A 24713-nucleotide genomic window follows, 5' to 3' on the forward strand; every position below is an offset into this window, starting at 1 on the left:
ATCTACTGTACTTCATTTCTCTCTCTTGTTTTTTTTTTTCCCCTTTCCCCTCACTTCTTCTTATATGTAATTTTGTATAACTGAGGGTCTCCTTCCTTTACCATGCAATTTCCCTTCTATAGCTCTTTCCCTCCCCCCTCTCGTCCCTATTTAATGGTGATCTTCTTCTCATGCGTGCAGCCAATTTGGAAAGCAGTATGGAGATTCCTTGGAAAGCTGGGAATGGAACCACCATTTGACCCAGCTATTCCCCTTCTTGGACTATTCCCTAAAGACCTTAAAAGAGCGTACTATAGGGATACTGCTACAATGATGTTCATAGCAGCACAATTCACAATAGCTAGACTGTGGAACCAACCTAGATGCCCTTCAATAGATGAATGGATAAAAAAATGTGGCATTTGTACACAATGGAGTATTACTCTGCATTAAAAAATGACAAAATCATGAAATTTGCAGGGAAATGGATGGCACTAGAGCAGATTATGCTAAGTGAAGCTAGCCAATCCCTAAAAAACATATGCCAAATGTCATCTTTGATATAAGGAGAGCAACTAAGAACAGAATAGGGGGGAAGAGCATGAGAAGATGATCACCATGATTATTTTAGTTTAGTCATCAGTTTTCTTTTCTTTTTTTTTTTGGTACCAGGGATTTAACCCAGAGGCACTTAACCACTGAGCCACATCCCCAGCACTTTTTTATTAGAGACAGGGTCTCACTAAGTTGCTGAGGCTGGGTTTGAACTCTCAGTCCTCCTGCCTTGTCCTCCTGAGTTGCTGCTGGGATTACACGTTGTGCCACTGATCCTGACTATTAGTATTCTCTTTCCTTCACTATGAACACTAAGTAAAAGTTAGTTATGATTGAAATGACTTTATACTTGTTTTTGCCTAATTATATAATCCTTTGTACTTATGTCATGAAAAAGAATTAAATGTTTCCATGTAAGTGTTATGGAAGGTAATGGGACAATATGCTATTGAGGAAAGAAAAGAAAATTTGACATTTTCATTTAAAATATGTATTATAGGGCTGGGGATGTGGCTCAAGCAGTAGCGCGCTCACCTGGCATGCGTGCGACCCAGGTTCGATCCTCAGCACCACATACAAACAAAGATGTTGTGCCCGCCAAAAAACTAAAAAATAAATGTTAAAAAATTCTCTCTCTCTCTCTAAAAAAATAAAAATAAAAATAAAATATGTATTATAGAGTAATAATCATTTTGAACTACCACAAGCTTACTGAATTTTACAACATACTTGTGAGGTAGCTAAGTGACACTGTCTTGTTTTGAAAAAAGTAAACACGTGTGCATATACATTGGGAAGGAATGGAAATTCAGTTAAGTGTTCTTACTATTTCTACTACCAGTTCTACATTATCACAACCATAATTGGGAGCTTACATCTATTTCCAAAGACTGAATATGAGAATAAGTGTAAGCAGATCTTTCTGTTTAACTGGTTAAGAGGAAAAGAGAATGAATTTGTGAAACCAAAGACATTCCCAAATAGTTCACTGTTATGGTAGGAAGCAGGTAGGAAATAATATACTTCTCATCAACATACCTTTCCTAGAAGTTACTTCAGCAGGAAGAAGATAAAAATCTTATCAGGTCCTGAAGAAGAGAATTGATGCTAAGGCTGGATGTATAAGCAGCACTTCCAGTCTGCCAAAACCAAAGAGAAGGGTGAATCTTGACACATGATTTTTAGTATTGAATACCTTGTTCAGAAAAAATTAACACTACAAAATTCTACACCCAAATGAAGGTAAGGCATACTGAGTATTTGGCAAATCTATGTTGATACTATAACTAGACCTTTGGAAGTTCTTGTATCCATGAATAACTTGTGAACCACAGTTTAGCTCAGTAAATTAATATTGTATAACCTGTGAATTCCAGCAGTAATTTTTAATAGGCACTTATATATCATTTTTATTTTTCACCATCTTCCTTTGTTCTGAAATATTTCTCTTTTTAAACATTTTTTATTTGTTTTAATTAGTTATACATGAGAGTAGAATGCATTTATGCACTTTGATATATCATACATAGATGGGATATAATTTCTCATTTTTCTGAGCGTACATGTTGCAGAATCATATTGGTCATGCAGTCACATATATACATAAAGTAATAATGTCTGTTTCATTCTACTATCTTTCCTATCCCTACATCCCCTCCCTATCCCTCCCATCACTTCCCTCTACCTAATCTAAGGTAAGGCTATTCTTCCCTAGTGTTCCCTGCCTTTTTGTGAATTAGCATCTGCATATTAGAGAAAACATTCAGCCTTTGGTTCTGTGTGATTGACTTATTTCACTTAGCATGATGTTCTCCAACTCCAATCAATTACTGGCAAATGCCATAATTTTATTCTTTGTTAAAGCTGAGTAATATTTCATTGAGTATATATACCACATTTTCTTTACCCATTCATCTATTGAGGGACAATAAACAAGTGGTATATCACTGAAAACTAAGCTGTGCCTTGATTAGGTAAGTTGTGAAAAGTAGTTTTGTCACCAGAAGAAAGAGCCTGGTTCACAAGCTCTTCTTGTGAAATTGAACTGGAGGAGACTTATCTGTCAGGACCCCAGCTTTGAGTCTAGGTAAAACTATGCCCTTTTTTTCTTCTTTCCTGTTTTAGCTAACTTCTGGCAACAAAACAGACAGCATTTAGTGATGATGAACATTACAGTTGCCACATAGGCCAGCAGGAACCCAAGCACATCCAAAGAGTAGTATTGGAACCAGGAAAGGTCATGAGCAGCAATCGGAGGTGTTTAGCTCCTTTGTGGCGCATGACAAACTCAATCCAGAAGACAGCTCGGTCCAGAGGCTTCACTGGCTGATCACGGTGAATTCTTAATAGCCTCATAGCATTCTCTTTATGTCTAAAGGACAAACCATAAGACACCAATATTTAAAGCAAGTTAATTTGCATAAGTATGTTAAATCTATGAAAAATTTTTAGAAATTTTCATAAAACTGAATGTAAACAAGTGCCATAGAATACCCATAGAAGGGCCAGTTTGGTGACACAAGCCTGTATCCCAGCTATTTGGGAGGCTGAGGCAGAATAACAAGTTCAAGGCTAAGCCTGGGCAACTTAGTAAGACATTGTCTCAAAATAAAATAAAAAGGGTTGAGGATGTAGCTCAGTGGTAGAGCACTTGCCACGAACAAAGGTGTGAGTTAAATTCCCAGTACCACACATGCAAGGAATAGTCATATATTTTTGTGAGTTTTTGGTTAGATTTTTGTAGAAAGTTTAGTTTTTAATTTGGAATTTTCTTATTGACAAATATTTTCCGAAATAAAAATGGAAGGCTGATTGAGAAAATAAATCTCTTGCAGCAAAGAAAATGATAATAATTCATTCTAAGCACTATAAATAAGACAGTGCAATTGAGATGATCATCTTGAAGTCTTTTAAGAGCAATTGTGTCGTAGTGTGTGAAATGACTTTCAACCAGTCTCTGTTTTCACTCTTTTTTTTAAGAGAGAGAGAGAATTTTTTTAATATTTATTTTTTAATTCTCTCTCTCTCTTAAAAAAAAAAAAGAAGAGTGAAAACAGAGACTGGTTGAAAAGTCATTTCACACACTCCTTATATTTTACTTTGAGAAAGGGTCTCTTTAAGTTGCTGAGGCTTGCCTTGAGTTCACAATCCTCTCTCTCACAAATCCCTGAAATTATAGGCATGTTCCACCATGGCCAGCTGCAAAAGCTTGATTGAGACTTGAAATCTTTTATCTCTTTACTCATAGCCTTTCTATGTAATTAAATTAAGCATATCTTATAAAAGTATATTGTGGGTTTTAAACATCCAGTCTGAAAATCTTTTATCTTTTAATGATATAGTTAATAGTTAATGTAGATACTGATATATTCATATTTAAATGTACCACCTTATTTCACATTTTCTTTACCATTTTTCCAACTTGCATTATGTTTATTTTTTTCTTATCTGCTTTTAAAGAATTTTCAACATTCAAATGTTGTACAAATTTCTTTTTTGATAATATATTGTCAAGGTATTCCTATAGGTGATACTTAAATAATGAGTATTGGTAGTCATAATCAATGCTGACTTGATACTAGAAATCTAAGTACTACACATTTTACAGAATTATTTTTGTTGGATCAAGGGAAAATTTTACTATAACAGATATTTTATAAAAATTGAAATTATTTGTTTTCCAAGTGCATCATTAAGAAAGTGATGAACTCATCTATTCAGAATATAAGAAAATACATTCAAATCAAATATCTCATGATGAACGTGTCTCCATAATAAAGACTAACTTAAAAGGACAAATAACCTAATTAAGAAAGGATTTAAAGACTAGAATTATTATTTCTACAAAGAACAAACATGAATATCTAGTATGCATGTGAACAACCATTCATTTTAATCAACCTGTGAAATGCAAATCAAGATCACAATGAGATACCACTTCATAACCACTAGGATGGATATAATAAAAAGAAGTCACATGGGCCAGGCATGGTGGTGCACGCCTGTAATCCCAGTGGCTCAGAAGGCTGACACAAGAGGATTATGAATTTAAAGCCAGCCTCAGCATCGGTGAGGCACTAAGCAACTCAGTGGTGAGACCCTGACTCTAAATAAAATACAAAATAGAGCTGGAGATGTGGCTCAGTGGCCAGGTGCCTCTGAGTTCAATCCCCAGTACCCTCCCCAGCCAAAAAAAAAGACAGATGATGGCAACTTTTAGCAGTGATGTAGAAAAATTGGAACTCTCCAACACAGCTGTTAGAAATTAAAAATCCTGCCACTTGTTTGGCAATCAGATTGGCATTTAAATATTAGCATGAAGTTCTCATGTGAGGGAGTAATGCCACTCCTTGGCAATACACAAAAGAAATACAATTTTTTTTTCATACAAAACAAGCCATGTTCATAGAGTCAAAATTGGAAAAAAAAAAACCCTCCCAAATGTTTGTGATGTAATAAATGGTTAAATAAAATGTGTTATATCCATTTACATCAAAGAATACTATTCAGCAATAAGCAGAAATCAAGCAGTTTTATATGTTTAAACATGGACAAAATTAAAAAACATCACAGTAAGTGAAACAACCCAGTTGAAGCTGACTACCATTGTATGACTTGTTCTATTTGTATGAAATGTGCATCTGAGGCTAATTTTTAGAGACTGAAGGTATATAAATTGTTGTGAAGAGCTGAGATTAAGAGGGATTTACTTGAAGGGTATATGAGATTTTATTTTGGCACAACAAAATTGTTCTAAAATTATCTCTTGATGAAGAATTCTTAACTATGTAAACTTACTCAAATTATTTGACTTTTACAGCTCAAAAAGGAATTTAAGGTATATAAATTTTATATAATATAATCTGTTAAAAATCAATTTGGGGGAAAAATTTATATTTTCAGTAGAGGGGAAACACTTGAAATCAGTATAATCAATAATTTTTTTTTTTAGATGAGATTCCAAAAGCACATACAACAAAAGCAAAAATAGACAATTTGGGTTATTTTAAATTGAGACGCCTCCATACAACAAAGTTAAGACCAAGAGTGTAAAGAGAAAACATGCACAATTGGGAGATAATATTTGTAAATGATTCATGTAAGAAAAGGTGAATATCTAGAATATGTGAGGAATTCTAAAAGCTCAGCAGCAAAAACCATATTATTGTTCTAAAAACCAGAAACTGATCTGAATAGATATTTTGATTTCAAAAAAAGATATATGACAAGATGCTCAACACTACTAATCATCAGTGAAATGTAAATCAAACAACAATCAACCCACAAGGTTGATTTCACAACTGTTTTGTAGGTCTCTACTCAAACTTTGAAAAATACAGAGGAGCAGCAACAGTAGCAGCAGCAATAACAACAACAAAAATGAGAGATAATCTCATTGGATAGAATGGTCATAACAAAACAAAAAAAAGTGCTGGTGAGGTAGAAGAGGATGGGGACCTCTTATAGTCCATTGCCAGGAATGCAAATTTGTACACCTACTATGGAAAAAAGAATATGGAGTTTCCCCAAATATCTGAAAATAGAACTACCATAGGATTCAGCTTTTGCATTATTGGATATAAACACAACAAAAAAGAAATCAGTTTATCAAAGAAGTTCCTGAACTTCCATGTTTACCTGCAGCACTATACACAAGAGTCAAGGTATAAAATCTACCGAGGTGTTTATTATTGGATAATGGCTAAAGCAAACATGGTATATATACACACACAGCTGGATTTTATTCAGCCATGAAAAAGAAAGAAATATTGTCATTTTCACTAACAAGGATAGAAGTGGAAGTCATTATGCTAAGTCATAAACTGGCACTACAAGAAAAGCACTACATTTTCTCATTCTCATGTGAAGTCTAAAAAGCTGATTTAATAGAAGTACAGTGTTGAATAGTAGTAACTAGGAGCTAGGAAGAGTAGGAGCAAGGCAACCTAAATAGAAGTTGAAAACAGATCAAGCTACAGTTAGATAGAAGGAATATGTGCTACTGTTATGCGACACAATAGGTTAACTATTGTTTAGAATTTCTTATATCTTATAAAGAACTAGAGGAGAGGAGTTTGATGGTTCCTATCAGAAGAAATCATGAATGCTTAAAAATATGGAAATGAAAATTTTCCTGATTAGGTCATTGCATATTGTATACATGTATCAAATTATTCTGCCATACCAAATAAGTATATATAATTAAAAAAATGTTGGTAGTTTTGGAATTTTAGGTATTGAATGGAAGTATCTTATTTCTTCAACTTCATTGTCCTTCTCTTCTATGTATTCTGTCATATTAGTAAAAAATTTGCTCTTTACATTAAGCTTTATAGTAAGAAGTTTTTAGTGTCATATTATTTTACTAATAACTAATACTAGTAATTAAGTAAATTCATAGGGTTAATTTGAAATTTAAAAATGATTGGTTGAGAATTAAAGCACATTTCAGAGAGTTAAATAATTTTAGTTATTAAAAATTAGACTCAAAATAGGATTAAATCTTTTATCTTTGCAAGGGAATCTAATATAAATATTACTTTATTGAAAAAAATGCCATACTCACGAAGGTTCATTAATGACTGTATTCAATGCATTGAGTAAATCCATACTTGACATTGTGATAAAACCCAATCTAACAGCTGCTCCTTTGGCCTTCATGTGCATGACATTATCAGGTTGATCCCCAAACAAGGGAATGCCCACCAGAGGGATCCCATGATAGATGGCCTCATAGATGCCATTGGTTCCACCATGAGTTATGAAAGCTTTTGTTTTTGGATGATCTAGGATTGGAACAAATCAAGGGAAATTATTTATGTCAGGAAAAAAAAGTGTTGAATATGTAATATAAAGCACTGAAGATTGTTTTCTAGGTAGTAGATTCTTATAATGATGAATCAATATCACAATTACTTTCACTCTCGAAGCAAGAGGTACCTATATCCACTGGCGAGGTAAGTGAAGACTATGTAGAAGAGGTGGTATGTTATGTTAGATCTGAAAAATGAAAACAAGGTTGCCACATGGACAAACCGAAAGAAAATATGCTGGGTAGAACAAACAACCTATGCAAACATAAGAGGGGTTTATGTGTTCAATTAAAACAACAATGACGTCCCTGAGCATGCTATGAAGGGTGTCCAATGCAGCAGGGAGTGGGTTGTTTGTGGTTATGAAATCAGTGGCTATACTTCATTAAGAAGTACAACTTCATGATTAAGGTTTTAAACTTGATTGAGAATTATTTTTCAGTAGAGAAAGAGGATAATCAGAATGTTGTGCGAGAAACTACCTCTGAAGGCTATACCTTTCAAGTTCAGGACAGGACTCCTAGGATTTTAATTTCTAGGCTCCACAGCTGAGGCATAAATTTGTCTTACTATTTCCCTGCTAAGAACTCTTTGTAAATGTTGTTTGTTATTGTAGCACTTTTTACAACAAAACTGTACTTGAACAGTTCCAAACTGTATATACTGTATGAAGTTTGTTCTCCAAATGGGTTTTCTATTTCTATGTGAAATTTATATCTTACAGTGTCCTGTAAATACAGATTAAACTCTACCCCTTTTTCTTTACTTAAAAAATTTTTTTAAAAGATTGTGAATTTTGGGGGGGTCATGAAACATGCAGAGTCAGTTGTAATAAAAAGAAAGGGCTATTTTTCATTGGCATTTCAGATAGCACTATTGTAGATCACAGGATAAGTGTAAAATTGTAGAAATAGGTAATAACGGACAATCTAGGAAGTGACTAAAAAATTCTCTGTGAGAGGTCATTACCCCTGAAATATAGATTCTTGGACTATGACCACAAAGAATGCGAATTTGTATAATAAAATGCCCAAAGTTTTTCTTTATTTGTTTTCCCCCTAGGACTAAAAAGAAAATTTAAAAAAAATGGGTTATTTTGAATTTTTCTTAATAATTTTTTATAAGTTTATTTTCTGTTGAACTATTATCTTTCTGATTGGCTATTACTCATATTTTTGAGATTTGTTCTCCTGAGTCTTACTAAGAAGATTATTCTAGGGAATCCACTTGTAAATTCAAGTATTGAGTCGTAAGGTAGCTGGTTTCTTGCCATCAAATCTCCATTTGACTTATTAGGGTATAGCAAACCTCTTATAAGTTGAGTTAAATTTCAAATTATAGGATGTTAGAATTTTAAAGAGATGAAGAAAAAAATCACATACTTAAATACATATTCTATGAAAGATAAAGAAATGAGATCAAGAGACAATAAATAATGAGATCTATTGAAATGGGGATGTAAACAGAGTACATAATTTTCCTGTATTTTTATATTTAATCAAGGTCATATAAATAGTAGCTTTATATAAGGAAAAGCTTAGATAAACGAGTTTATCAATATCAAATACAAATATTTAAGAAATTGACAATTATAATCTAGAGGATAATATGTAAAAAATTTCTAATAACTTACATTTATTTTGTTTTAGAAATATATATTTGATACTAGTTCTCATATGCTAAATTTAATATTAACTTTTGTCTTGATATGTGAAGATTATCTATAACCACTTTTCCATAGGTTATTAGTATTTGGACCTTGTAGGGTCACAGTTTTAATGCACAGGATCCCATCTGCCTCTATTCTCTTATACCTTCCTTCTTGAGAAATTAATAGGGCCACATCCACTGGAGCAGACTGGTTTGTTTCCTCTCAGTCTCCTTGGTTTGGTGGATACCTAGACTCAGGGTTGGTGAGCCCTGGACTTCCTTTCTGTAACTAGCATCATAAAGAGATCATGAGTAGGCCCCTTCCAACATATAGGGGGAGAATCGAGGCCAGTATTACATAGGATAATGATGCTATATGATGCTGTTTAGACTTTTCATTACCTGCCATTGCTATGACACTGAGGAAGTTACTGTCTAATATTTAACTCCATGCTGATTATGTCTGTAGTGTGTACTGTGTCCTCAGAAATTCTGCAAGTTAATGGAGGAAATGATAGGGCAGAATTTGGAGATTACTGTAATTATTGCAGGTAATTTGGAGATTACCTGCAATACTCTTTTAATACCAAGTTCATATTGCATCTATAAAATATATTTCTTTCTGAGCACAATGTTAATGCCAAAATGTTGTTAATCAAGAATATGCTTCATGCAATTTTAGAATTTTCTGTGTATATTTTGTTTTAAAGGTGATTTCTGAGAAAAATTTGCACTATCAAGACAGTTAACCTTTCACATTGAAAAGTGATTCTATAATAAGAACATTTACAGAGTTTAAGATAACTAAATAACTACTTATTCAGTAGTTCTCTACCATTAGGGCACTTTATCTAACTTTTTGTGGAATCTGGGCAAGGGTGATGCAATCACATTGGCCCTTTCTTCAGTCATGTTATTGACCACTGACACCACAACACCATTCTCTCCAGAGCTCTGGACAAAGTCTTCCATTTCCTATAAAGGAAAGAATTTGTTCCATCACAACAGAGCAAAGGCAGAACACAGACTATTGTAAGGTTTGGTACAACTATTTAAGGAGAGAAATCAAGTATTAACAGGAGTTATGTTTGGCTCTTTTAAAATTAAGTTAAATATACATAATGTAATAAATAGTTATAACCATTTCTAAAGGTTTAAACTTCTGTAGTATTCTACATGCATATATTTCACATTCTTTTGCAAACATTTTTTATTTTTTACAAAGGAAATTTGTATAAGTTAAGAACTCTTGGTTTCTTTCTCCTCTGATCCATTGTCTACCATATTTCTACTTTCTGCTCCTATGAAATTGATTAGTCAGGTATTTATATCAGTGGATTTATAGTAATTTCTTTTTTTGACAGACTTATATTAGTGTAATTTTTTTTTAGTATTGTAGCATGTGTCCCAATTCCTCAAAGTTGTTAAGGCTTAGTGATAATTTTATGTACATTTTGTTTATCAATAAACCCTTTAAGGAATACCTAGGTTGTTTCTACCTCTTCACTTCCAGGAATAGTTTTATGATTATCCTTGGTCCAATACCTTGTCAAGGTCCTTCAATCAATTCTTCCACAATCTATCTAGAAGTGGAATTGGTAAATCATTAATTTATTTTTAATTCAGTATTGGGGTGTGTGTGTGATGAGCCATCCATGGGTTGTGTGTGGGTCACTGAGCATAAAGCCTAGTGGATGGAAACATCTGGTGTCTGGGATTGACCAGTGGACATTTTCTCTGGTTAATTGCCCGAGGACAGTCTGTCCTGCTTTGGCATGGTCCACACAGCACCTGAGATGGGTGTGGCCTGCCAATATGTCAATCAACCTGCTGACTGGAAGACATTACAAAGCAAGGCTCCTCCCTGGAAACCTTATTTCTGCCTTTGATATACCCCCTTAAATAAACCAGTGTATCCATCTTTCTTTTGTCCAGTTCCAGCACCCAGTGGACTAGATCTATCAGGGTTCTGCTTTATGTAAATATATTTCTGACTATTTGTGTTTGTTCTTCACTAATTATTTGAGACTTTAAGTTTTCTGGTGACTTATATCCTCCTCAGCAGGGTATAAGAAGAACCCCCTAATGAGATACTGGCTGTCACTGCCATTATGTGTGTGTGTGTGTGTGTGTGTGTGTGTGTATGTATGTTTCCAGAATTTGAATCTAGGGCCTTATGCATGCCAGTCAAGTGCTTTTCCATTGAGCTACATCCCCAGCCTGTGTTGTCTTAAAAAAAAACAAACAAAAAACAAAAACTGAATCACTTAGTTTTGTTGGAGACAGATTTCTTATATGAAATACATTCCCTTTATTATGTATATATGCAAGTATATGCATATTTCTGTGTGTGTGTGTGTGTGTGTTCAAACATGAAATGAAATAGTCATTACAGACTAGTGAGAATGTTTTTCTCCGTGATCAAATGCTTGTTGTCCTTTCTGAAATTGCATCCCCTATAGGAGCTAGCTTTTGTGCCTCTTCTTTGCAGTTAGTATTTGGGTATTATTCTTTGTATTGTCAAATTGAGAATCCTCTAAATTTGAGTCGTCTTAAATTAGTTTAACTAGAATCTGCCAACGTTGATGTCTAATACTGTGTATCTAATATAAGGTATTTTCAGGTCTCTCAAACTCCTCCTAACTTAGATATCACACTGGCCTGCCTTTAGCAACTATCTTGTTAGGTCAGTGTGGTCAGAATCCCTGTAGCCCTTTATGTTTCCTCTTTATAACTTTCTATCCACTGACCCTTACCTTACACCTTTTCTCTAAATATATCTTTTGCCTTGTATTCAGAGTTGAACTTAATTTATCTTTCTACAAAATCCAGTTGCAATGGTGCCTACACTTAGTGTCCAGAACCTAATGAAATCTGCCTTACTGCCTTTAATGTGAAAGCGACAAAATAATTGAATTTATAAATGAGGGAACTAACATAAAGATATGGACACAGTTTCCTCAAAACTATATAGATGCTTATTCTAGGAATCTGTGGAGGTTCTTAATCTACATTCTACACTCATGAAGATATTTAGTGACATTTATAATTATTGCTTTTGAAGATGAAATAATATGGATAAAATAAATGATAATAAATGTGTGTGACTGCCTAGGGAAGTCTTTAGTGGCTTATTTTGTGTGTGTGTGTGTGTGTGGCTTCCTGTTGTGTCCAAAGATTTCAAACTGAATCAACAATTTAAGCTTTTCTATAGTGTTTTGGCTTTGATGTATTATTGTGATAAAATATTTTTATTTTATCACCACACTTTCAAGATTAACTTCTCTGATTTCATATTCCTTCAGGCTCACTCTCAAAGACATGGCAAATTTTGGAATTTATATTGCTATTAGAAAACAGGGCTTACCTAAAGCTTCACTGTAAAACTGATTCCACTTCTTCTCATTAAATGTTTGGAACCAAAAATCAAAATAAAGCACACACAGCATGTTTTTTATCCACTCCATGAATTTCATTTGATCACTTAAATCTGACATAAGAACTGGCACATAGGAAAGAGGGAATGAAAGTCCTGCACTATATTTTTCATACGTGAAGCCAAAAAAAAAAAGAAAAAAAAGCGAAGAGTGTACATGAATGGTATTTTAAGTAGCTCAGCTAGCAGCTCGCCACAGGGCCCAAATGCAAGAATGACATCAAACTTGGATCCACGTAGTTTTGTCATAAGATTTTTGTTGGAAACTACATCTTTACGGAGTGTCTCAAAGTATTCAGAATCTTCCCACATCATTTCTTGCAACAGTGAAAAGTGTGTCCAAATTGATTCTTTTTTTTTTTTTTAAAGAGAGAGAGAGAGAGAGAGAGAGAGAATTTTTTTAATATTTATTTTTTAGTTTTCGGCGGACACAACATCTTTGTTTGTATGTGGTGCTGAGGATCCAACCCGGTCCGCACGCATGCCCAGGCGAGCGCGCTACCGCTTGAGCCACATCCCCAGCCCCACCAAATTGATTCTTTTGGCAGCTCATAAATCAATTTCCTTATTGCTTCAATGTAAAAATCCTCCAAGTCATTTCTAGACATTGCTGTAGGGTAAGACTCAAATTTAATAGCAGATCCTTCTTCAACATTAAAAGAAAAGGAAGCTGAGGATTTCAGAACAGTTACCTCATAAGCCCTCTGGACTAGTTCATCCAATATTGTCTTTATATTGATCCAATGGCTGTATTCCATTGGCCACACAAGCACCTTCCCACAACTTCCAGAACCAAAGTGACTACTCAGCTGTAACAGAAGCAAAACTGCAGTCATTTTTCGTAGACATCCTGGTGAGATGCAAGGCTTCCTTTCACACTGGATTCCCTCTGCTCTTGCTGATATCCAAGCAGAAATCATTAGTTAAAATATAACTTGTACAAACCCAAGTAAATACATACACTAATAGACAGAGTGTCTGACTGCCAAGTGGGAAAAGCAGATGGTAGATGACCTCATGTCCTTGTGTAGATGTGCCGTGATTCCTTTCTGAGTGCTTTCCTATAGTTAAGAATTGATGGCCTTACACATATGTGTCACTTATGTTATAGTTGAGGTGTTAGAATAATGTCAAGAACAGTGGCATGTGACATGTGACATGTTACTTTTGTTTGCAGCTTCTTTGTACAGAAGCAAAAATGTAGTCATGATCCTGGTGAATCAGCATTTAGGGATAACTTCATTCAATGGATTTTTTTTTTTTTTTTGGTGTGATGGCAATCTTGTTTTCACATAAATCACATATCATACAATTCAGCAATAAGCATAAAGCTCAATGGTCCATAGTACTATCTCTGAATTGTAAACCTACACTGAAATCAAGATTCAAGCACTTTAGCATCCTGGAAATAAGCCCTATGCCTCTACCCATTCTCTTTTTCCAGTCCTAGGAACCTCTAATATACTTTTTGTCTCTTTATAGCACTTTGAAGGGACTAGTATCAAAGCTATCTAGGTACAGAATATGAACCATTTACCATTATGTTATACTGACTCCATTTCTTAGTAATAGTTACTTTCAATGTTGTTACATTTTTTTGACTCCCCTTTATATACCTCTGAATTAACTGAAAGAGTATTTCATTAGTATAATTAAAAATATGTCAATTTTATGTCCAGGTATCTATCACTGTTTAACAAATTACCCTCAAATGTAGAGGACTAGAACAGCAACTTTTTTGTTGTCTTCTTTCATAGTTTGGTTTGTTGACTGGGCTCAGCAAGGTAGTTCTTACACAGGCTTTCTTAGGTGCATATAGTACTGTGGTGGCAGGGATGTAATCATGGAAGGTCATTCATTTACTCATCTGGTGATTGTCAAGAAAAAGTCAAACTGATGGTGGGTTGGAACAAGTGGGACAGCTCTCTCTCTCTCCACCAAAGGGTCATTTATCATGGGGGGCATCTGTTCTGACTCAGATTCTATAGAGAATGGAGGATTGAATAAGAGAGAAAGGCACAAACAGAAAAAGGGCACAGGGACAGAAACTAAAGACAAAGAGTACACGTGTTGTCTTTTCTAATAGTCTTCAAAAATAAAGTATGTTACTTCTACTGTATTCTCTTTGTTGAGGGAGCTACAAGCCTTGCTAAAATTCAGCCAGAAAGTTCACTGAGAGGGGACATGGTTTGTCGAGGTTGTCAGAGTATAGTCATATATCAAATCACCACAATTTTTTGAAGTCACTAACAAAGGTCACTAGTTACTATAAAATGCATTAAATATTGATATTAGAAGCAAAGTAATTTCACATAAATTGTGTGAATTTAGAGTTTTACAAGTATAGAAATTTAATGATATATTTATTCATAGATTTTTTGTAATATTTGGTTTTTTAGATATACATGGCAGTAGAATGTATTTTTAATATACGGTATATAACATTCTAATAAAGACCCAATTATTGTCATTGTACATGATGTGGAGACATGTATTCATATATGAACATAGGAAAGCTGTGTCTGATTCATTCTATTGTGTTTCCTATTTGCATCCTCCTCCCTCCTCTTTATTCCAATGAACTTCTATTCTTCCCTCCCCCAGCTTATTGTGTGTTAGCATCTGTATGTTAGAACATTTGGCCTTTAGTTTGTGGGGATTTATTTATTTTATTTATGATGATAGTCTGCAGTTCCACCAATATACTGGCAAATGCATAATTCCATTCTTCTTTATGGCTGAGTAATATTTCATTGTGTGTATGTACCATATTTTTTTTTTATCCATTCATGTGTTGAAGGGCACTTAGGTTGGTTCCCTAGCTTTGCTATTGTTAGTGAGCTGCTATAAACATTGATGTGGCTGCATCTCTGCAGTATGATGATTTTAAGTCCTTTGTGTATATACAAAGAGTGGGATAACTGCATTAAATGGTGGTTCCATTCCAAGTTTTGTAAGGAATATCCATACTGCTTTCCAGAGTTTTTGCACCAATTTGCAGTTCCATTCACAATGTATGAGTGAAAGTTTTCTTCTATATTCTTGCCAACATTGATTGTTACTTGTATTCTTGATAATTGCCACTCTGACTGAAGTGAGATGGAATCTCAATGTAGTTTCTAGAGATGTTGAACATTTTTTTATATATTTGTTGACCAATTGTATTTCTTCTTCTGTGAAGTGTCTGTTCAGTTCCTTTGTCCATTTATTAATTGGGTTTTTTGTTTTTTTGGTGTTAATTTTTTTTAGGTTTTTTTTTTTGTATATTCTGGAAACAAAATGAAATGTGGAGTGATTATCTTGGCATTTTTAAAGGAGAATTGTGTCTTCTTGGTGAAATGCCTCCTGACCAGTCCCTTCTAATTCTCTTCTACCCTCTACTTTCTAATTTCTACCTAGTAGACAGAAGTCATTTTTAATATGTGTATCCAATTATGTTACTATGTTTTTTAAAATTTCCATCTGGCTTCTTACCGCCATTAGAATAAAATCCAAACCCATTCCGGGGCTTTAGGTTTCTAATTGGTCAGACAACGGCAATGTTTTCTGCTTCATTTTGTTCCTGCTGATTCTATCTAGGAGCATTTGTCTTCTTCCCATTCCCTGATGACACCAAGTGTATTCTCACCTGTGCACCTTCATACTTTAAATTTTCCCTATCCCTTTCCTTGGGCATCCTTCCCTGCAGCACACAAGTCTTGCTCACTTGTCTTGATTGAGGTCTTGGCTTATGCATCACTTTTCTGAGGTGTGTTTCCAGATCATATTAGCATGGGAGCCCTAGGCATTCCTTCTATTAGTTTGTGTTTATTTTTTATATTTGTTTCCTAATATTTTAAAATACAAAAATATTATATTTTGTATGATAAACCCTAAATTTAAGTATAAAATACATAAAAATTGCACATATCCTAAGTGACCAGCTCGACATTTCACAATTAGCTTGGTAAATATGGCGAACCAAGGACAGCAATGTATCTACCACCAGGATCATGATACAGAATATCCCTTCTTCCCAGAAGCACCCCTGCTCATGAGTACCTTTAGTCACTACTACCTTCCCCAAATTAATTATGATCTTGACTTTTAACACATAGCTTAGTTTTATTTGGCTATATATTGTCATAATATGGCATATTCTCAATTGGGCCTTTATTTTGGGTAGGAGCTGTGGTGTAACTCTATTGCTACATTTTATTTATAAAACTATTATGAGTTATCTCATTGTTTTATATATAACAGACATTTGAGTAGGTAACTTTTTTGCCATTTGTAATAATTTTGTCATAAAACATTCTTGTAAATTTCTTTCTTCTTTTTTAGTTAACATTCTTAAATATTTCTTTTGGATATATACATTTTTTTTCACATTTGTCAAGGTGTTTATTATAAATGTTTCATTGTTATATAAGGCATACATTTTGGACAAAATCTGTTCAATGTTCACTACTGGTATAAGTTTTCAGATGTTCAATGAATTTAAAATTTGAAGAAGTTTTGGAAATACTATTTAACTTTTTAGGGTTTCTGGACACAATGAATTCTCCAACAATCACTAGTGTTTAAGAAACATGTGGCTATGAAATGTTATTTTTTTTCCATTTGTATTCTCTCTAACCAGTATGTATTCACAGGTGCTGAGTATTGGTGAATAAATTTTGAAGGCATTGTCACATTGTCAATTTTCACATTTCAAAACTTTCTCTTTGCTATGGTTATTGTGGTGAGGATTAAATTTTGACCCTTTTTTAGAGGAATTGTTCAATGGTCTCATTTATAAAGCTTCTCTCCAGTGTGTTATCTATGATGTCTAGTAATATATGATACAGAATTTAAAATTTAACATTCTCTAAATTTATATGTCTTCTTTCCAGAATAAATAGCATGGTGGTGAAAATAATTGATTTTTTATTAAAAGCTTTGCTGCACTGTTTCCATGTGTAGGGGTTCTTTTCTGTATAAATTCTGTTGTTAATAAGGTTTAGTTTATCTTTAAAAGTATTATAACTTTATTTGCATTTCACATTCATCAGGGTGTATTTTATTTATTTTTCATTAAAAGTTTTGCCACATTATTCACATTTGTAGGACTATTTTCCAGTGTGATATCTGCTGTGGTGGATAAGGCCTATTTTATTGCTAAAAGCTTTGTCACTTTCCTTAAATTTGTAGGGCTTCTCTTGAGTGTGAATTCTTCTGTGGCAAATAAGGGTTGATATTTGAGTAAAGCATTTACACATACTTTGCATTTGTAAGGCTTCTCTCCAGTGTGAGTTCTTGTGTGGCAAATAAAGTGTGATTTTTGACTGAAAGCTTTGCCACATTCTTTTCATTTGTAGGGCTTTGCTCCAGTGTGAGTTTTGCAGTGGCAAATAAGGTGTGATTTTTGACTGAAAGCTTTGCCACATTATTTACATTTGTAGGGCTTCTCTCCAGTGTGAGTTCTGCTGTGGTAAATAAGGCCAACATTTTGACTGAAGGCTTTGCCACATTCTTTATGGCTTCTCTCCAGTGTGAGTTCTCCTATGACGAATAAGGCCTACTTTTTGACTAAAAGCTTTGCCACATTCTTTACATTTGTAGGGCTTTTCTACAGGGTCAATTCTTCTTTGGTAAATAAGTTTTAAGTTTTTAATAAAAACTTTACCATATTCTTCACATTTGTAGGGCTTCTCTTAAGTGTGAATTCTGCTTTGCTTAGTAAAGTTTGATTTTTCTTTAAAAACTTTATCACATTCTGCCCATTGGTAGGGCATCTGTCCACTGTGGGTTACTCTGTGGTTAATAAGACCATTTATTTTACTAAAAGCTTTGCCACATTGTTTATATTTGTAGGGCTTCTCTCCAGTATAAATTCTCTGGTGGTGAACAAGGTCTGATTTTTTTATGATTCCTGGTGTTCACTCTCACTTGTAGTTTTCCATATTTTCTTTTGTTGTAAATAGTTAAGATCACAACTTCTATATTTCCTATTTATCACTTTGTGAAATATATGTTTTATGCCCTTTTCTGGTGAATATTCTTGGGTATCCTGTAGAGTCATGGCCAGGAAGGCAAAGTTTCTATAGTTCTCTAACATCACATCTTCATATAAGTTTTTCTGAGCAGGTTGAAGGCATTTCCACTCCTCTTCAGTAAAATCAATGGCTATATCCCTGAATGATAACAGGAACATTTCCTGGCTTTCAGGGTTCTCAGCATTCTATCTGGGATTTGTTTTCAGATTTGCATAGCACAGACACTTGAGCTCCAGATTCAGGACAGAAAGCCTTTCACCTAGCGGGGCTTCGCCTGCTTCTGCCTGAACATGTCCGGGGATTCCGGCCCTCCGCGCTCTCTGCAGCTGGCTCCCCCCCACCCCCCGCCGCCCCCGCTGCTCCGGGTAGCCCTTCTCCCCCTGCCTCTCAGAAACTTTTTTTTTTTTTTTTTTTGCAGCAGCAGCGGGGTGGGCGGCTGCGGGGAGCGGACCCCAGGTCTGGGCGGCCTCCCTGGGGGGGCAACAGTGGCCCTGGATATATGCATTTGAGTTTAACTAGTGAAATGAAAGTTCTCATTAAGATGTTTGTTGACTCTGAATTACTTAGAAGGATATTTCTTAACTTCCATATTTTAGAAATTCTAAACATTGTCTCTTGTGTCCACTATCTTCTTCTTGGTAATGTAGTTTTAAAGTGATATTCTGCTTAGAGATAATACTGCCAGTAGCAATAATGAACGCTGAATTATGATAGTCATGCTATCTGGATACTACACATTCCACAACATTTTTTTTTTTTTTTTGCTTTGGAGAATAGAAAAGGTTAATTTTTTAAAAAATATTTTATCAAATACCATGCAGGACATTTTAATGTGCTTGAAAAGATATCATAAAGATTTTTTTAATCAATTCATTTAGAATGGTAGAAAATATTTACAAATCATACATCTGCTAAGAGGCTTATATCCATAGTCTATAGAGAATCACTACAATCAATAATAAAAAGACAATCCTATTAAAAATGTGTAAAAAATGTGAATTCATATTTTTCTCAAGATACTGTATTAGTTGTCAATAAGAACTTGAAAGAATTTGCTTAAGCCATAATGGAAATTCAAATCAAGGCCACAATAAGCTATAATCTCCTGTCCACTAGAAAGGTTATGATAAAAAGGAGTAGATGATAATGTGTTAGCAATTATGTAGAAAAATTACAACCCCCTTGTATTGCTGATTGGAATGAAAAGTTTGTAACTGCTTTGGAAAAAATTTTGATACACCTCATACACATAAAGTTCCCATATGTGTACAAAATGGACTCAGAGATTCCATTTGTATTATGTACCCAGAAGAAATGAAAAGATATGATTACACACACACACACACACACACTATATATATATATATATATATATATATATATATATATATATATATATATATATTTACCAAAATTGGGAGCAACAAAGACATCCAGAATGTATCACATGAATAAATGGCATGTGATATATCCAATCATAAAATATTATTCAGGGAGAATAGAAATCAAATTCTGATGTATGGTACAACATAGATGAAATAAAAAATATGCTAGTAAAAGTAAGTAGGTATAAAGAAAATAATGGGATTGGTATGTTTTGATGAAATATCCAGAAGAGGATAATTGATAGAGATAAAACATAAATGATGATTGTCTAAGACTAATTTCAATGCAAATTACATGTCTTTTAGTGATAAAGTTTCCTAAAATTATAGTGCTATGAAAGTTTCATAATTCTTTAAACATAGTAAATATATTTGACTTTTAGTTTTCTACTTTTAAAAGGTAAATTTTATATATGTGTGTTCTATATCATTAATGAACTCTGATAAAATAATTATAATAATAAGATAAAAATTTGAGCCAAAATTTAGTTCCAGAAATTTTATTTATATAATTAAGACATTTGTCATATTTATTCAAATTCATTATTCTTTCTTCATGTAGATTTCATCATATTTTAAAAATTACATCCTTATTGCAAATAGCTTGTATATATGGCAAACATTTTATGTATGCCTAGAAAAATTGCACTAATTGATTACCCATGTAAATGATGAGGCCAATGCAACTTTGAAATAGTTACTATAGTTGAAGTAGACAGCAGTCCTGAAACACTAAAATTTCATCTGTTTGGTTGCAAATAAAAACAGATTTCACATAGCTTAAATCACTTAAATTCTAGAAATTAGCCTCTAGAAATTGTCTGAAATTCATACTCATCAATGAGTAGACAACCCTTCTATTAATACTATCTAAAGACAAAGTCGCTATACTCATGAAGGATTATTAATATCATGCTTAAGGTCTTGAGAAGATCTGCACTTGGCCATGTCCAATCTAATAGCTTCTCCCTTGGCCTTCACATAAGCAATGTTATCAGATCATCTGCAAACAAAAGAATGCCCACCATAGGGATCCCATGGTAGGTCACCTCACAGATGTCAACTGTGAATTATAAAAGTTTTTGTTTTTGGATGACCTAGGACTGAGTGAATGTCAACAAAATTATTAATTAAAAGTCTCAGAAATGAAATGAGAAATGTGAGTAATAAAAGGGACTAAAGGGGGCAATGCATTTTAGATAATAGATTATTTGGGGTATGATTCCACTTTGAAATTTCTATCATATCTCATAGGATGAAGCACCTTCATCTACTGGAGAAGTAAATGAAAGCTACATGGAAGGGGAGGTACATGACTTGAGACTTGAAATATAAACACAAGATTGATAAATGGAGAAAACAAATGAAAAAATTGGGAGTTAAAAAAGCAGCATATGCCAATAAAAAATAAGTTGAGGAGGGCACGTCAAGACATTTTCTCACAAAGAAGTACTGAAGTCATTGAATTTGGTATGTAGCGTGCCCAAAGCAGCAGGGAGTGGTGGTGGTGGAGTGCTTGATTGTGAGGAAGGTGAGGATACACTTCATATGAAATATGTTAGTTACCACTTCATGATAAAGATTCAGGTTTTTTGTTTGTAGAAAATGAAGAAACATTGATAATAAGAGCTATTTTTTATTGGTATTTAAAATACTTCTTCAGTAGAGGAAAGTGAAAGTTGTAGAAATACCAGACAGAAAATCCGAAAGTTGATGGAAAAATTCTTAAAGAGAGAATTACATCTGAAATAAAAATACTCAAATACTGGCCTAAAAAATATGACTGAGCATAACAAAATGACATCTTTTAAAAAATTTTTTAATATTTATTTTTTATTTTCGGTAGACACAATATCTTTATTTTATTTTTATGTGGTGCTGAGGATCGAACCTAGCGCCCTGTGCACGCCAGGCAAGGGTACTACCGCTTGAGCCACATCCCCCCCCAAAAAAAAAATGACATCTTTTTATAATTGATCCTTTCCCCCATCCTTAGTACTAGAAGAAAATATAAAGAAGTTAGGTTTCAAACCCTGGGGCACTTTACCCGAGTGGCATCTTCAGCCCTTTTCATTTTTCATTTCCACAGGGTTTCACTAAATTGCCTGGGTTGGCCTGAATTTATAATCCAGAATTGTTGGGAATACAAGCATGAACTATCATGCCAGACTTCATATGAGTGTTTTAAATAACAAGTGTTCAAAAAACTTTTTTTTTTTCCTGTTGAACTATTATCATCCTGACTGGCTGTTCAAGTTTTCAGTATTTATTCTCCATAGTCTTACTAAGAAGTTCATTCTGGGGAATTTCCTTGTATAGCTTAGTGTAGGGTCTTATTGTACTTGATTTCTTGCCAACAAATTTCCATAGAACCTGTTAGGTAAAGACAAAACCTATTTTATGACTTATAATTTAAAGTTAGAGAATATTTGAGTTCTAAAAACATTGAGAGATCATGAAGTTTAACACTTGACACATAGAAAAGAGGACAGGAGGTTTTGAATCATAAGAATTATTAAGGCTGAAGTAAATAGAATATTTACATGTCATGAATGTCTCTATAATCAGTTGAGTACTTAATGTAATATTCGTATATTAGTAATTAAAAATGTGATGATTAATGACAAATTCAAGTGCTTAAGAAATTGTTTGCTGTCAATATGATTGCTGTGGATAAAGTTAATAAATTACTACTAAGGTACATGTTTATTTTATGTATTTTATTGTAACTCTCATTTCCTAAATTTAATAAGACCTTGTTTATTCCTTTCTGAATGGTATGGGAAGGAGTTTACTTATATCTACTTGTTCATTTAGTTGCTTATTATAATTTGTCTTTTGATATACAAAATAAGTAATGATCTTAGATATTTGTGAGAAGTAAATGAATGCTAACTAGGAAGTATATATAATTTGTTTTGGATTCCAAATTATTAAGCACTAATCAAAAGAAACATTTCAACTGGTAACGGTGAGCCATAACCTACATTTTCATTACTCTGGTTGAAAATTCCTTAAGTGTTGAAAAGAAGAAATCATTGATAATTTATAAATAAACACACACTATTTAAAAAATGTTGCTAAATTTGTTTAATTGTTAAGAACTTGAACATATACTACAAAATCATGACAGTGGTTAGAAAGAAGGTCCAAGTTATTTTCATATCCAGAATCATAATACTTTGGAGTTTACTTCACTCTTCTTTTTATTCTTGACTTTTTAGTGGTGCAGGATAATTATAAATAATAGTGGGATTTGTTGTTACATATTAATAAGGCACATACATAAATCTGGTTAATTTTATTCACTAGTACCTCCTCTATCCCTTCCTTCCTTCCTCCCATAAGCTCACCTTCCTCTTTTCTTCTGGTCTCGCTTTTATCTTTCCTGAGATTCTCCTCCCCTTTTTCCTTTTATTTCTAAATTTACACTTATGAAAGAAACATACATATATGACCCTTGACTTCATGAGTCTGTTATCTTTCTTTTAATATAGTGCTCTCAATGTCTCTTTCCCTATAAATAACATAATTTTTGCTCCTCTTTATGGCTGAATAAAGCTAGACACACACACACACAATATTTTCTTTATCCATTCATCTGTTGATGGCCATCTGGGCTGGTTTCATATCTTGGCTAACGTAAATTTTGCTGCTATAAACATTGATGTGGCTATATCACTATAATATCCTAATTTTCCTTCTTTGGGATCAATATCCAGAAGTGGACATCTGCTTTCCAGAGTGCTTGCACTAATTTGTAGTTCCATCAAAAATGCATAAGTGTATGTTTTCCCCCACAACCTCACCAGCATTGATTATTGTGCATATTCTTGATCATTGCTATTCTGACTGAAGTGAGATGCAGTCTTATTGTAGTTTAGATTTGCATTTCATATGTTTGGTGAACGTGTATTTTTTATTTTGAGAAAAGTCTGTTCAGTTCTTTTGTCAATTCATTGTTTTGATTATTTGGGTGGGTTTTTTTTTTGGGGGGAGGGGGTACTAACCTATTTGAATTCTTTATCTATTCAGGATATTATTTCCCTGTAAGAAGAGTAACTAGGAAAGACTCTCTTATTCTGTAGACTCTCTATTCATGCTCTTAGTCATTTCCTTTGCTGCAAAGAAAATTTTATTTTGATGACATCCCATTTATTGATTCTTGGTTTTATCTCTTGAACTCTACGGATCTTATTAAGGAACTTGATGGCTGCAACAATATAAAGTTAGAGGGTTGATCCTGTTTTCTTCTAGCAATTGCAAAGTTTCTGGTCTAATTCCTATGTCTTTGATTCACTTTGATTTGACTTTTGTGGAAGGTGAGAGGGCTCTATTTTCATTTTTCTACATATGGAGATGCAGTTTCCCAACATCATTTGTTAAAAAGATCATCTTCATCCAACATATATTTTTGGCACATTTATCAAGAATCATATGATATACATGGGTATGTTTCTGTGTCTTTTATTCTCTTCCATTGGTGCCAATGCCATGCTATTTTTTTTAAACTATAGCTCTATAGTATAATTTGATCAGGCATTATGATGTATTCAGCATTGCTCTTTTTTGCTCAGGATTACTTTGGCTATTCTGGGTCTCTTATTCTTCCAAATGAATTTTAAGACTGCTTTTTCTAGTTCTGTGAAGATTGTCATTGGTATTTTGATGTGATTGCCTTGAATCTGTACATTGCTTTTGGCAGTATGGCCATTTTGACAATATTAATTCTGCCTATTCAAGAATATAGGAAGTCTCTCTATCTTCTAAAGTATTCTTCAATTTCCTTCTTTAGTGATCTGTATTTTTTTATTGTAGAGATATTTCACCTCAGTTTTTTTATTGTAGAGATATTTCACCTCGTGAGTTAGATTAATTC

General features: G+C 33.7%; 1 pseudogene; it reads right to left on the minus strand.

Annotated features, from left to right (window-relative positions):
• Positions 1-2626: 2626 nt before the first annotated feature.
• LOC114102093 (UDP-glucuronosyltransferase 2B31-like) lies at positions 2627-13268 on the minus strand (annotated as a pseudogene).
• Between the last annotated feature and the right edge of the window lie 11445 nt (positions 13269-24713).

Source organism: Marmota flaviventris, chromosome 7 (genome assembly GCF_047511675.1).
Source record: "Marmota flaviventris isolate mMarFla1 chromosome 7, mMarFla1.hap1, whole genome shotgun sequence".
NCBI lineage: Eukaryota > Metazoa > Chordata > Mammalia > Rodentia > Sciuridae > Marmota > Marmota flaviventris.